General features: G+C 40.1%; 1 long non-coding RNA gene across 1 annotated transcript; it reads right to left on the minus strand.

The window, feature by feature from the left end:
• Positions 1-5,417: 5,417 nt before the first annotated feature.
• LOC119852495 lies at positions 5,418-11,646 on the minus strand. Its single transcript, XR_005291671.2, has 3 exons — positions 11,545-11,646; positions 7,208-7,269; positions 5,418-6,475 (listed from the first exon to the last, which is right to left on the minus strand). It is a non-coding gene; the product is annotated as an uncharacterized LOC119852495 (long non-coding RNA).
• Positions 11,647-15,131: the final 3,485 nt, after the last annotated feature.

A 15,131-nucleotide genomic window follows, 5' to 3' on the forward strand; every position in this document is an offset into this window, starting at 1 on the left:
CAATCATACAAGATCTATAGACACCCACATGTATGTATAATTTAGCACAATAACTGCATATCTCATTGTATTCCATAAGCAGTGCAGACAGATTAAAAATCAAGATCTGTCAATTTTGGGGGTGGGAGTGGGGGATTAGGAAGGTTGGTAAGGGATTTAAGAACCAAATCCTGCTCTCATTGATGTCAATGGCAAAACTCCAATTTTCAGTGGGAGCTAGATTAGGCCCTATCAATCTCTCTCTTACCATTCTTAGGGTTGCATCTGAGACCACTTGTACCTCTCCTAACCAAGAGTGAACAAATAATTTCAAACAAAATATTAACCTGCCTGCATCATCACCCCAAATCCTGAGCAAACCTTTCTCAGGCTTTGAAACAGTCTGGAAAGCATTTTATAGCTACTTTAATATTCATGGGCATTTGCAGCTCACGGTTCCAATCAAGCCAAGAAGTGGTGAGATACTGCAAGGAAGACTGTTTCTTGCGTTATTTTTACCCCTGCGAGAAGTGGGATGTACCAGTAAATCTTTCAACAAAGCAGGATCTAGGAAGATTTCCAGCCCAGTTGTGCAAGTGGTTGGTGCTAATTCAATTTAAACATCTTTTCGAGGTTTTAAAGCCATTTTGAGGTTTAAACAGTGCTGCTGAAAATGCAAATATACAAGAATGTTTATTGCAGAAAGAGAACAGGGTAGAGTAAACGATTTGGCAAGGCCAAAGTGGATATGTGAAAAGATATCAAATTACAGCTAGATTTTTTTACAATGTATTCCTTGTCTTATATTCTTGATTTTCTTTAACAACCATTCCAACAGTCTGCCTAGCTGTCCTTACATTTAGAAAGGAAACGAACTGCTGTAGCCTGGTTCGTGGCTAATTCCTATTGCACGTATAAAGGAGTTACCAGTGTCCTGACAAAATTCCCAGTTTGTATAAATATGTTCTGCCCACCAAAATTTTCAAACTGAACCTCCAGTTTCGCCTCTAAGCTGGCTGTAAAGATACACCTCAGAGGAGTCTGCAGAATTATTCCTATGTAAATTATAAGGTGGTTTAGGGATGCTTTATGATGAAAGGTGCTATGTAAATGTAAGAAATTATTGCTGATGAGCGCTACAAGTATAAAAAGGTAACTCAAGATGAACTATGATCACATTAGATAAATGGCTTTTCAGAAGACATATTCTCAGACTGTAATGGTATGTTCAAGAATAACGGTGCTTTTCACCATTATGTCATCTTAATATTCTTTACCTTTCTGCTAATTCTTGGCCAGTCTTTCTGTTGTCCCATCATTTCTAATGTCACTGCCACCTGTGACATTTTCTCTCTGATGACATGGAAACCCTGGGTACCTGAGGACCAATTGTGTGTGATTGTAATCAATGGAACTTTTATCACTAACTTCAGTGGAAGCAAAGTTGGGGCCTTGATGCGATGGGGTGGGAGGGGGGGAATCTTTTGATCAATATAGAGAAAATCCTCAGGAGACCCAAACCTCTTCATTTCTGGGCAAGAGGAAGTCTCCATACACCACCATCTGGAATATTTATAATGTATAAGCCAAACATAATAAAGGTGTGAATGCTAAAAATGGGAAACACCTACCACAATTCCAGCTTCCAAAGCAAACACAAAAGAGCTCAACACTTACTGCTTCCAAGAGTATGTTCCTTAAGCCTTTCCATAATTCACTGACATTCTCACAGATGCTGGCCCACTCATATACTGTGCCACAAACTGATTTTAAACACATCCTAAAATAGAACAACAGAAGTCTTATTGATCAGAAGTAGCTATCTGAGTGATATTCTGGCCATGTTTGTGTTTTAATTTTCCATCCTTTTGTTTGGATGACCTTGCCAAATGGCCAAACAAGAGGATCAGTTCATGTATTTTGGTGCATTATATTTTATAGCACATATTCTCTGCACTGAAGGAGGCCATAAAAATTAAATTAATTTTCTGTCTCTTGCTTCTGGTTTTAATGCTTAAAAGAAAAACAACTGAATGAATTACAAATACATGTGATGATTTGATTTTTCCAGCAGCATTATGCTTCCATGCATTGTGGATAGTACTGTGTTTCCGCTTCACTTGATATTAAAGATTTACTGCAGCTACTATTCACTGCACAATCTAGACAACAAGTGGATTCATAAATATTTCTATCATAAAACTTATGGCCAGATCCTCCAAAGCTGTAGATCCGCACAGTTCAGGTGAAGTCAACAGTGTCGTTAATTTTCACATGGAGAGGATGTGGCCTATCAACTTGATTAGTCATTCAAATGAAAAACTTAATTGGGACCTACTTTGCAATCATTTAAGGAACAAGCAGAATCCATCCACATGGTGTGCTAATTTAGAAGAAACAGCACTTTTCTCATCATTTTTCTAATCACATCAGCCACACCATTAGAGGCTTATTCACCTGCACATCTACCAATGTGATATATGCCATCATGTGCCAGCAATGCCCCTCTGCCATGTACATTGGTCAGACTGGACAGTCTCTACATAAAAGAATAAATGGACACAAATCAGATGTCAAGAATTATAACATTCAAAAACCAGTTGGAGAACACTTCAATCTCTCTGGTCACTCGATTACAGACCTAAAAGTGGCAATACTTCAACAAAAAAACTTCAAAAACAGACTAACGAGAGACTGCTGAATTGGAATTAATTTGCAAACTGGATACAATTAACTTAGGCTTGAATAGAGACTGGGAGTGGATGGGTCATTACACAAAGTAAATCTATTTCCCCACGTTTATTCCCCCCCACCCCCCACTTTTCCTCAGACGTTCTTGTCAACCGCTGGAAATGGCCCACCTTGATTATCACTACAAAAGGGTTCCCCCGCCCATTCTCCTGCTGATAATTGCTCACCTTAAGTGATCACTCTGGTTACAGTGTGTATGGTAACACCCATTGTTTCATGTTCTCTGTGTATATAAATCTCCCTACTGTATTTTCCACTGAATGCATCCAATGAAGTGGGCTGTAGCTCACGAAAGTTTATGCTCCAATAAATTTGTTAGTCTCTAAGGTGCCACAAGTCCTCCTGTTCTTTTCTCAAGAGAGGCTCTCTTTGCAACTTAAAGCCTCTTCTTGTTTTCAGAATTAACATTGAGTTTCTGCAGCCCAGCTTGCCGTTGCTGAACCATATCTTTTCCATGGCTTTAGCTATTACACAGCCACAAAGAAGTTAATGTAATTCTTTTTGAAGAAGGCTTTCAACAGCTACTAGTGATTTTGGGTGCTGCCATTTCCGGGTTACCAATGTGACACCTTAAAGGCACATTATTTTCAGAGATAATGCTGAGCCCTCTGAAAAGCAGGCCTGTTTGAGGTATATCAGCATGGGTGCTTAAATATATACAAGTTTGATGTGTACAAAGCCTGTAGGGGGAAAACTTCATGTTTAAAGTATGCCAGATTTGTTCAACTAAACAAAGTTGCATGTGGAGAGGGGGAGGGGAAAGGAAACATTCACAAACTTGAACTCCATATGGAACCCTGAAACCCAGACTCATTTTAACATAACCTTTTCTGACAAGACACAAACCTCTCATCTTCTACATATCATGATCTCAATCCTGCAAGGTCGTACTCTCTGGTGCTGATCCAGCAAAGCACTAAAGCTAATATTTAATTTTAAGTCTTATTGCAGTTGAGACATTGAAGGCTACTCCATGTACTTAAAGTTATGGGTCAGGGTCAGAAATGCTCAGCATATTGCAGGACTGAGCTCTCTGTGCTATATACCTTACAGCCACTGAAAGCTTAAAATGACACAGAATTGTCTTGAATATCCAAGCAAGGTTTGCAACATTTTAGGACCGGTGAAGGGCCACGATTGTAGTGGGACCAAAGTGCAAAAGTTCAGAAGTTTGCCTGCAAGATCAAACCAGCACAATCTGGTTTTATTGCTGGCCATAGAAATACAAAAACACCATGGGGGGGGGGGGAATCCTAACAACTGTGTTTTCCTATTTCTCACTCAAAGTAAAATTCACCCCTCTGTAGCCAAGAATATTGTGCAGGGAACTCAATGAGTTCCAACCCAACTCAATGGGTTGGTGGGGGATAGAATTCACACACGGTCTACGAAAACACAAGGGTCTACAGCAGTATTACCCCTCTGAAGCTGCTTGGGTTTATTTCTAATGTTGAGAGACTGAAATGGTGGCTGAAACCCATCTGTGCCCCCTATGTGGGAATTCTTGTCCAATACCTCGATGTAAGTATGGATTCAGTAGACCCTATTCCAACCTACCCTCAGATGTTACACTGGCCTAATTGTAGCCAGCACAGACTCCAACAGACAGTGCTGTAGCTCAGGGGTTCCCTTGCATAGCTGATCCTCCCAGACCCCCTGCTGCCCTCTCTCTCCCCTCCCCTCACAGGCACAGCACAACTGTAGGGTTTAAATGGCATGGTAGCTTTGTGTGGGCTTCTCTGCATGGGGTGAATTTCACTTTTAGAGAACACATAATTTCATGCTGGAGAGCGAAGGGGGAATGGAAGATCAAAGAGGAAAAATCCACTTGCTACAACACATGTTCTGGATCTGAATCTTTCCCACATGGGCAGCAACACTCACACTCACCACAGCAAGGCCTTGGCAAGGATGGGAGGTCATGAATGAACATATCAGGGGGAAAAATCAAAGAGAAATATTGAAACAGAGTTAAGGCACAGAGGTGATATTGGCATTGCTTAAATCAGACTTCATTCCTGTTCTGCCTTCTGCCTAGGAGGAAAAGGTTATGTGAACAGAGAGGGTAAAGAAATCTATTCCTATTTAAAACTTAGGGTAAAGGAGAAGAGAGAAACTGGAAGTGCGGGGGAGGATTATCACTTATGCCCCAAAATGAATGTCCTATGTAAGGGTTTATTCCTGTGAAGGTGGGAGTAAGCCTTATCTTTATTTAAACAAAATGCATAAAAATAAGCATTTAGAAAAGGCTGTAAGCCTGTGGTCTATATACATATACAGGCGCTAACAAATAAAGCACAAATAAAGCATGTACGTAATGCACATTCAGGGACAATTGTAAGTTTGCTTACAAAATTTGCAGGCACATCCATGGATATATATTAAAAACCTGCCTTCTCTTGTACCTAACTGGGGAACAAATGAAAATTTGGCCCTCAAGCCCATCTCTATCTGGGAGGCAAAATCACATTTAAAGTATGCAAACCCCCATGGGTCAAAACCAAAGAAATCATTGCTCCAAACTCACATGAGAGGAATATGAGGCTTCTATCCCCTAATTTGCTTTGTTGATGGAATGGTGGCTCAGGGTTGTTTATTGTTATGAAAAGGACCAAAGCAATTTTGCTTTCATACTATGAAAAAATTGAGTTTCTGCCAAAAAATTGGACAAACATCTCAAATTTGATGAAACAAAAAGTTTTTACTTTTACACAAGATTTTCACAATGCAAAATCCATGGGGTTAAATTAAAATTAAATTCACACTTGCAGATTCTCCTTTGAGTTCAGGGTATTTATATGAGCAGGCATGGACTCATCCCACAAAGTTGCTCAGTTTGACTTTAGTTCCCTCACTCTGTCTCAACCTTTCACTCCTCCAAGTGGTGTTCTATGGACCTGGTCCAGCAATGAAAAAGGGTTCTTTGTAACATATGCAGCACATGAAAAGGGCTTTGACATATTTGCCAGCGTGATGTGAGAACTCCTGGGAACATTTGCTGCTGCTATGAGCCCCCTCAAAAGCCCTGCGATTGTGTGGCGAGGGGGAAGGGACTTTAAGATATTTTAACAGCTGTCAGTAGTTCTTGGTGTAAATATTCTTCTCTCTAACTCTTAGCTTCAGCGTGATGGATTTCCTGACACTGCCATCTCTGGTATATAGCCTAAGTGTAATTTCCTTAGATGCCTCAAAATACTGAGGATTTTATTAAGGATACTGTGACCCTAAGAAGACGCCGGTGCCATCTGGCACACTGTTGTCATGATATTTACCCAAAGGGTGGCATGTAATGTATTACCGGAAAACTCATAACTCACTGAGCATTAATATTATTGTGTGGTGTAAGTATGGGTAACATGCAGAATTGCAAATGTGCTGAAATTCTGTTCTTAAAATGTGTGCCACCCTAGACAAAGAAATGTGGTTCTGCTTGAGTGTGTCTCCAAGGTAAATCGAGAGATATTGGAAATGCATTTACATAAAAACTAAATAAAGCCATTGAGCTAACAAGGGGAAGAACTACCAACTATCACCAGCAGGGGAGGAACCAGCATGAAGTCTTCACCATACCACATTGCATCTCTTCCCAGCAGGAGAAAAGGAATCCTGACTGAGAATACAAAAGGTTTACTGTCCTATGAAGAGATGGGGGAGTGAACCTCCACGTTATTCTATACATGAAGAGAGAAAGGAATTGAGCACTTTGAGATCTGTGAAGGTTTCTGGCCGGAGAGTCTGGTCAGCCCTGCTGGAAAAGAGAATTGGTGAGAAACACTTTTTTTGAACAAGAGGGAGTCTAATTTGTTAAATCAGGTGTTAGCCTTAGAAGCATATTTTTATTTTTGTTTGCATGTAACCCTTTCTATTTTTATTCCTTATACTTGCCATCACTTAATCCTATGTCCTTTTTTGTTAAATAAATTTGTTTTACTTTTACTATAAACCAGTTCAGTGCACTGATTGAAGGGAAGGGCATGTTAACCCCAGTTAAACTAGCAGGCTTCAGTGTATTGTTTCTTTAAAGGCTCAACAAATTTAATAACTTCTCTGAATGTTCAATAAGCGGGCTGGATACTGCAAGGAGACATCTCTTGGGAACTTGAGAGTTGGGGGTTCACTGTTACCTGCAAGGCAAGGCTTGGACTGAGAGACTCTGGAAGAGTTTGCTGGCCAAGCAGATAAGCTGGTGTGTAAGGGGGTTGTCACACATCTTAGCAGTAGCAAAACTCTCACCTGCTATGGCTGAGAGAGGTAACACACAATTCTAGGAACCCTAGTAGATTGTCACAGACATGGAAGCTCTTGATTACAGTTCTGTTCTCCTTTTACTGCTCAAGAATGTCAGCAAATGGAAAGGTTAACTTTTTAAAATATCTTTGCCAGTTAATAAATTGGCTTCCATGATATCTGTGTACAGGAGGTCTTCCTGGTTACCCTACTTCTTTGTCCTTTTAAGTTGGTATATCCAGCCATTTACCTATGTTCTCCCTTCTTTTTGCCACAGCCTCCATGGTTCAAGTTGTATTCCCTTGGGATAGACTAGAGGATACAAATGATACAGGGTTAGTATTGTCAAACTGCATTCACTAACATTTGTGCAAATATAAAACATGAATTCTTTGACAGTACCCACTACTCTTTTTATTTGTTTTCATAGCCATTAATATAAGTGAAACACTGTTCAAGAATACTTGTGGAAAGGAAAAGTGATGCAAAACTTGTGCAAACATGCATCTGCCCATAACAGTTCACATGAATATGTATTTCCTCAAGTAGTCACCTCAGAAGTGATTGAAAACCCCACAGAGGTTCAGATTTGAGTTTGATTCACTTAAGCATCCCAAGGCTTGGATAATTATCCCTTTGAACCGTATCAGAACTACTGGAGTCTGTAGAACTGGTCTGAAAATCTTGCAAGAACAAGCTTTCTTGCAACACTTTCAGAATTATTTTGGTAATAGTCAGAAATTTCAGAGGAACAAACTTCCTCTTAGCATTCTGACTCTTCTATATTTAGGCCTGGCCAGGAACTGGAAGTGAAAGAAATGAATCCGAACAGTTCAGATTTTAAAAATTCAGGATTTTGTCAAAGAATCCCCAGGTTATGCAGCTTGAGAGAAGGCCTGTCATTCTGGAGGAAAATAAATACATTAAAGATTGTGAAGTGTTCAGATATCAGGATGATGGGGGCCAGAGAAATAACAAAGGTAGATTAAAGTGCAAGGACAGAAAATGCCTGAATTTATAATGCACATGTATTATTTCCTCAGTATACCTTCCAGTGAGGCCTTGGGTTCCCCATGGAAAAAGACTCTGGGGAATCATAGAATTTACCTTGGTCTGCTATCTTGTGAAAACTACAAACTGCTTTGTCTTCACTAAGATTTTACCTCAAGTTAGGTAACTAGAGTTTGAAAACATACCTTCTTTTAGCGAAAATACAGTCCAAATGAATGCATTCCTTCTATGAATACTCAGAGGCTGTGATTTTCTAATGAGGCTCCTAATTCCCATTGACTTTCAAAGGGAGTTGGGCACCTAACTCCTTTAGACCCCTTAAAATTCCCAACCTTCATTAAATCCACACTTCACTGATAAGCAAATGACTTCTAAATTCTGTGTTTGATGGCACATATTTGTGGCTGGCTTAGGACAACTGGATCGTAGTTTGCTGTTTGTTAAATTTATTACCAGTCCTCACATGTATTTTAACATACTGAGTGATTAATCTAAATACACTGGGATCAGGTTCACCATCAGATATCTTGTTTTTAGGAACACTGCTATTGAAAAGTGCCACTGTTATAAATCTAGCTACCTTAGGTGTTTATGGAATGTGCATTGCTGTAGTAGCCAGGCCTGAAAAACAATTTTAAAAGCATAAGAATCACCAAATTAGACTCTCTTCTTGCCTTACTAAATTTAGTCTGCTTAAACTTTTTTGATCCCCCCTCCTCCTTTCTTCTTATCCTTCGATTGTATGAAACTGCCCCTTAAAAACATAGACCTAGTGTTTGAGAACTGAAAAACCTAGGAAACATTAGGTTTATACATTTAATACGTACTGAATTTGCAGCTGTCAGCTAACACTCTGTGCTTAGCATGTTTACCCACCAAAGTATTTTGGGGAATAATGCTGTGAATTTTCCACATTCCCGCTGATGTGCCAGTTCGTTTGCTGGTGATTTATTAATGCTTCTTGTGATTTATTACTGTCACTTTACTAGATTGTGTGCAAATCAGTGACAAAGCCCTGTGTGGATCATGCCATTTTAGTCATAAAAGCATTCAAGCAGCCATGAAAATCAGTTAAGCTTGAACCTATTGAACAAAAGAGCATAGTGTTGCCTATTGATCAATAGCCTTTAGATATGTAATGAATAGTACTTTGGTCATTGTCAAATAGTGTTTTCCTTTGGATCTGATAAATTATACTCTTTTGTATTAGCAGTTTGAGAGTTGACACAAAACTGTGATGTGTTGGTATTTGTTTAGTTTCTAACAAGTTGGTGAGGTTGGCGGCTAAGGCTAGCAAACATTACAAGAAAATATGATACTGTACATTCTCCACACTCCATTTTTTTTAACCATTGTTACCCCTGATTTGCACTGAGTTTGAGAGGAAAGTCAAGCCCTACAAAACATAAGTATTTTGCAGGATATGTAAAGATTTATTTTGTGTCTGTGTGCATTAGACCTTGTGACCAATCTCTCTCTCTCTCTAATTAATAATTATTAATACAAATAAGAAGGAAAGTATTTTGGATTAGGGCTATCTAATTTCTATATTATTAATACTCAAAGTACAACAGAAGAAATTATCCTTAACTTATCATTAAAAATGGTAAACAATATGTAGATATAAGGTCTGATTCTCTTGCATTTTGCCAAGATTGTTATGTTTGCATGATCAGGATTGATGGGCCTGATTCTCTACTGCCTTGCCCTTTGTATAGTCATTTACACCTCTAGAAAGTAAACCTAGAGTATATGTAAAAGGCTACCATGCTGATTTGATAGAGTTTAACACCCTCTTTAAATAGGTATAAATGTCTAGTCAAAGCAGTGGTGACTATGGACTATAAAGCCTGACCATACAATACAACAACATTGAATGTATTTCTAATTCACCACCAATAACAACATTAGGAGTCCAGTCCTCCTCCTGAGCAACCAGTCTACGCACATGGAAAATCCACTGGAGTCCAGAAGTGAAGGAAGCTGCAAAGCACTAGCTGAGCTTCTCTGTATTGCCACCTCAGGGTGCAGTAGCCACAGTGAGTATTGCATGACACCTGCCATAGGATGAATGACCACTTGATCCACAATTGCGTGGAACTACTAGCTTGCCCCTGCTTCTCATCCCCAGGCCCTGCACTGCTCCAGACCATCCAGCATGCTAGTGTGCAAGTAGCCGCTACAGATCACAGATCTTCACTGTGCTAGAAGTAGGTGTGTTTTGCCCTTGGTTCCACTGCAGTCAGGGACCTCATAAATTATGGTGGTGTGAAGCTAGGTTTGGGCCTGAATAATCAAAGTTTTGAGTCAGATCCCCAGCTGATGTACATTAACATTGCCCCACTTACACCAATGGAGCTATGCTAACTTATACCATTTCAAGATTTGGGAGGTGAGTGGCTGGTTTCAAAGGTGTAAATGGCAGTTAGACACCCAGCTCCCATTTGTGTCTTTGATAAAGTCACATTTTGCCTTTAGAATTTAATAGCAGGAGCAGATGCAACAAACTTCCACCACAGAAATCATCACATGGGACTATTTCTGATTTGTTAAAAAAACAAAAACATTTTCATCCAAGGTTTCGCTGGATTTTTGGATCTAAGGGCTTGTCTTCACTGAGGTGTTAACTCCTTTCCAGTTACCTCAGCTTGAGTGGTCATGTTGCAAAATTCCTGAGCAGCACAGAGTGATTGGATGACCAGTGCAGAGTAGCAGCTTTCCCACTGCATTACTAGTTGGAGTGTCAGCAGCACTTAAGCTTTAACCCATATTTCCTGTTGGACCAGCTAGCTCAAATTTAAAGCACCATTCAAGCTAGAGATTTTCCTGTGTAGACAGGAATGGGGTGTGGGGCAACTCTTGAGTTGTACCTCAATTAACACAGCAGTGAAGACAAGCCTTTAATAAACTGCAGATCTTTGATACAAAGAGATGAGCTCCTAAAACATTTAAGTATATAGATTCATCTGCATAAAGGCTTTCATTAACTGTAAATACAGAACTGTTATGGCGACTGGAAATTGAATAAAGATATTGCTGTGGTAACTTTCCACCCCATAGTAAGTGGCCAAAAGCTGACATCTTTTTCAGCCTGGAATGACTTGGGGGCAGGGGAAATGAAGTATTTATGAGCATTAAGATCTTTATTTGGAGCTACTGCTGTTGGTTTTGTGTTGTTTTTGCTGGATTTCAAAACAGATGTTCCAGAGACTAACTTCAGACACCCCACTTGTATCCGCTCTTGTCCACCAGCAAAACAATCTTAGTAGGTTCAGACAGTAGTCACAATCTCAGCCCACAAAATATGAGTCTTATTTGCTGGATGAACTGCTAAACTGGATGAACTGCTGCTTGTCTCTTATGTTGGTTTAGTTACTGCTTTAAGGCCAGAAGTTCTGCAATTAATATCCTCATTCCCTCAGTCCTTTCAACTACATATGTATGAATTAATAGGATTAATTCCTATCTAAAGCTGGTGTCATGTTTGAAAACCACCAAATGCAGAGAACCAAATGCAGTGACCACCTAAATAGTAAATGAAAGCTTAACCCCAAAAAACAAAACAAAACGTCAAACCTTAGCAATATCTGCAGTGTATTAGAAAAGGTTCTGGAGCTGTAGTACATGACCTGTCTGTGTCCAGCAGCCCTTGGAATGTGTCTCTTGCAGCTGATTATAATCTCGGTTAACATGAGTTTGAGCCCAATTAGGTTACTTGGTGGCACCTGGAGGGGTGTCAAGCATAACTGGTGATCCAACCCAGCTGAGGAGGAGCTGGATTTTGATAAAGGAAGGAACATGGGGCAGTGGTAGAGTTGCCTGAGGAAGGCCAAGGAGGAAACCCAGGTGAAAAGTAACTTGCTGTTTCTTTGCTTGGGCTAAAGGCTGAGAGAAGTCTAGGAGGCCTAAAGCTTGGAGCTAAAACTGGAGGGTTCTGAGCCCAGGAGGAAGCTTGGCAAGCCAGTGGCAGTGAAGCCTGGGGCCAGAGGTAGGTTGCTTGAGCCAGGAGGAAGCTGGAGGTAGTGACTAAAGTGCCTATGGAGGATTTGGATGGGAGCTTGAAGGACTCCAGGGAGAGAGAGAAGATATCTGTAGTAGTCAGTCTCTGCTCACTAGAAAGTGGATTTACCTGGAAGACACAGGATTGGAACAAGTTCTTGTGGCTGACCCTGATACAAGACCAGGAGTGAGACCTCTGGGAAAAGGCCCTTAGAAGTGTGGCTTGCTATAAAGAGCCCAGGAAGGGGTGGGGGGAAAGGCTTGAGGAAAGGTTAATGGTAGGAAGAAATCCAAGAAGGCAGTAGCAAGAGCAAACCTTGGCTGTCTGTCCTGGGGTCTCTGGATTGGAATCCAGTGTAGTGTATGGGCCTGGGTTCCCCTACCAGCCTCTGGGAAGGTGATGTGAAACCTCCCCTAATGTAAAGTGAAAAGGACAACTCAGAGCCTAGAGAAAGTGGTGTAAGGATCACTGGCACCAGAGATCTGGCACAAGGTTTTGGAATGACTTTTTGGACTGTGTTACCCTGGAACGAGTGGAACTGAAGTACGATCTGACTAGAGGACTGAGTCACGAGAAGAGGCGGATCACCACAGGACTGGAGTGACTGACAGGGGGCTAGAGAAGAAAGATCTTCTACATGACCTCCAGTCAAGGGGGGCATACCAGCCGTGAGCTGACCCTTCTACACCTCCATGCCAAACCAATCCCTGGTCCCAAGTGCTTTGAAATATAGACAGTCCGTAATTTGGATATAGCGCCTAACTCCTGGGCTTTGGCCATTTCATTTCTTACTACACAATTGGTATAGTACACAGTTGGTCAAATAATGAACAAAAATACTGATGAAAGGCCAAGATTCACAACAAATATTATTAGCATTTAATTATTCAGCTACTTCTACTAGACAAAATGGGCCAGATCCTCAGCTTATATAAATTGGCATTGATGTATTGAAGTCAATAGCACAACCCTGATGTATATACCATGTGAAGAGCTAGCCTTTAAACTGTTTGAAATTTTCTCTTGTTTATAACATGGAACATAAGGAACAAGGAATAAAAGGCTCAGCAATTATCAGCCTTCTCTGGCTAACTGGAAAATCCTCATTTACTCTTCTGAAAAACTACCAATGACTCTACTCCTTTCCTTTCTGTCCGGAATACAGTTAGGCGAAATGTAACAGTTCACACTACTGCATCAATCCTTCTCCCTCATGACATGTAGAGGGCTCCAGATCCTTTTTTAGATTATTTCTTTGTTGTATTGACTTTGAGATTCATCAAATGATTCCACATTTCTTTGCTTTAAAATGACAGATAAGTAGATTCAGAGATGGCCAGAAGGAATCACTTGATCATCTTGTCTGGTTTCCTGAATATCAGAGACTAAAGAACCTCACCATGTATTTCTATATCAAGCCCATAATTCTGTATGAGCTGTAGCATATGTTTTAGAAACATATCCTGTCTTGATTTAAAGATTTCAGCTGATGAAGAATTCACCAGATACCTAAGTAAATTGTTGAAATAGTTAACTACATTCACTGTTTAAAAGTATCTCATTTCTCATCTGAATTCATCCAGCTTTAGCTTCCAACCCTTAGTTCTCATTATGGTTTTTTTTTTTGCTAGACTGAAGAGCCATCTACTCTCAGAAATCTCTTCCCCATGTAGGTATTGTAGACCTTGATCAAGTCACCTTCTCTTGGATAAATTAAAGAGATTGAGTTCCATTAGTCTCTTGCTGTAAGGCATGGTCTTCAAACCTCATATAACTTCTATAATTTTTCAGCTTCCTTTTTGGAGTGTGGACACCAGAATTGGACACATTATCCAGTAATGGTATATACAAAGGAACTACCACCTCTTTACTTCTACCTGATATTCTTCTGCTTGTGCATCCAAGATCAAGTTCACTCTTTGAGCTACAACATCACACTGAGGGCCCAGGTACCCATCCACAGTTTCCTCATTAAAAGAAAACACCCACTTTTAAACTGTATCAGCTTCTTGGCCTAGTCTTGACGTCCCTACCTACATCAAATCCAGCTTAAATCTCTGGTTTCATCTTTTGTCACATACCTTCCTATCAGTCCTGAAGCCCTATTTATTATCTTCTCTCAATCTTAATTCCTATTTTCACACCTTGACCTCTGCATGGAAAAAAATCTCTCCATCTAGCCACTAAGCATTCAAGTCCCTCCTAAAGACTCTCTTCATCCATGATTGTCCACAAAAAGTGAGCCATCAATAATAATTACAGCCCCCATTTTACCGTGTTTATTCAGGACCTTACTCTGCAAGTACTTTCTGGAAATTGTCTAGGTGATGGGGACAAAATCTAAGTTTTTCCTCAGGATTTCGGAGGGGATCCTGTCTTCTCATATCTGACTTAGATTCTGAAGCCCAGATTTTTAAAGGTATTTAGGTGTTGCTTCACTCAGCATTTTGAGGCCTGAGTGACTTAGAAGCCTAAGTCACTTTTGAAAATTACTTAAGTCACTTAGGCCTTGAAACTCTGAGGAGAGCAACACCTAAATACCTTTAAAAATTTGATCCTAATTTGCAACAGAAACTGTCATTGTTTTGTGTCTCCTACAGGACCAAGTACACCGCCAGCATTTAAAAGATCAATAATAGTAATGACAGAAAGGATGATGATTTGAATCAGCGGGCATTGCCCTCTGTATTGCTTTGTCAGTGAAAGCCTCTAATGCAATGATTCTCATACTCTTGTCTAGAGATCTCCAATGGTCCAGAGAGGTAACTTGAGGGACTGGAAACTTGAGAAGAGAAGTTGTCTATTATATAACCTCTCTTTCAGGGTGGTCTGCAGTATGAAGTGGATGCCATACCAATATACTCTTTTTATGCAGGATATTTTCAACTGAGTTTGGGAATGCCATGCTTTTTTAAATGAAAAGAGAGAACTGTGGATGGGCAAACTGATTTGTATTAAATAAAAACTCGCAATGGAAACTGAACCTCTTCTGAGGACCTTAAAAATGTGATTAATATAATATTGAACAAAAGTACATATATTTGTGCACTTCAGTTTTCTTTGGGACCAGAAAAGGAAGTGCCAAAATATCTCCCAAAAGGCTGTTGTCATAGCATTTGGGCATGGCTAAACCATGGAAGAAAAGGAGGTGCAGCAGTCTACA

Source organism: Dermochelys coriacea, chromosome 3 (assembly GCF_009764565.3).
Source record: "Dermochelys coriacea isolate rDerCor1 chromosome 3, rDerCor1.pri.v4, whole genome shotgun sequence".
NCBI classification, from domain to species: Eukaryota; Metazoa; Chordata; order Testudines; family Dermochelyidae; genus Dermochelys; species Dermochelys coriacea.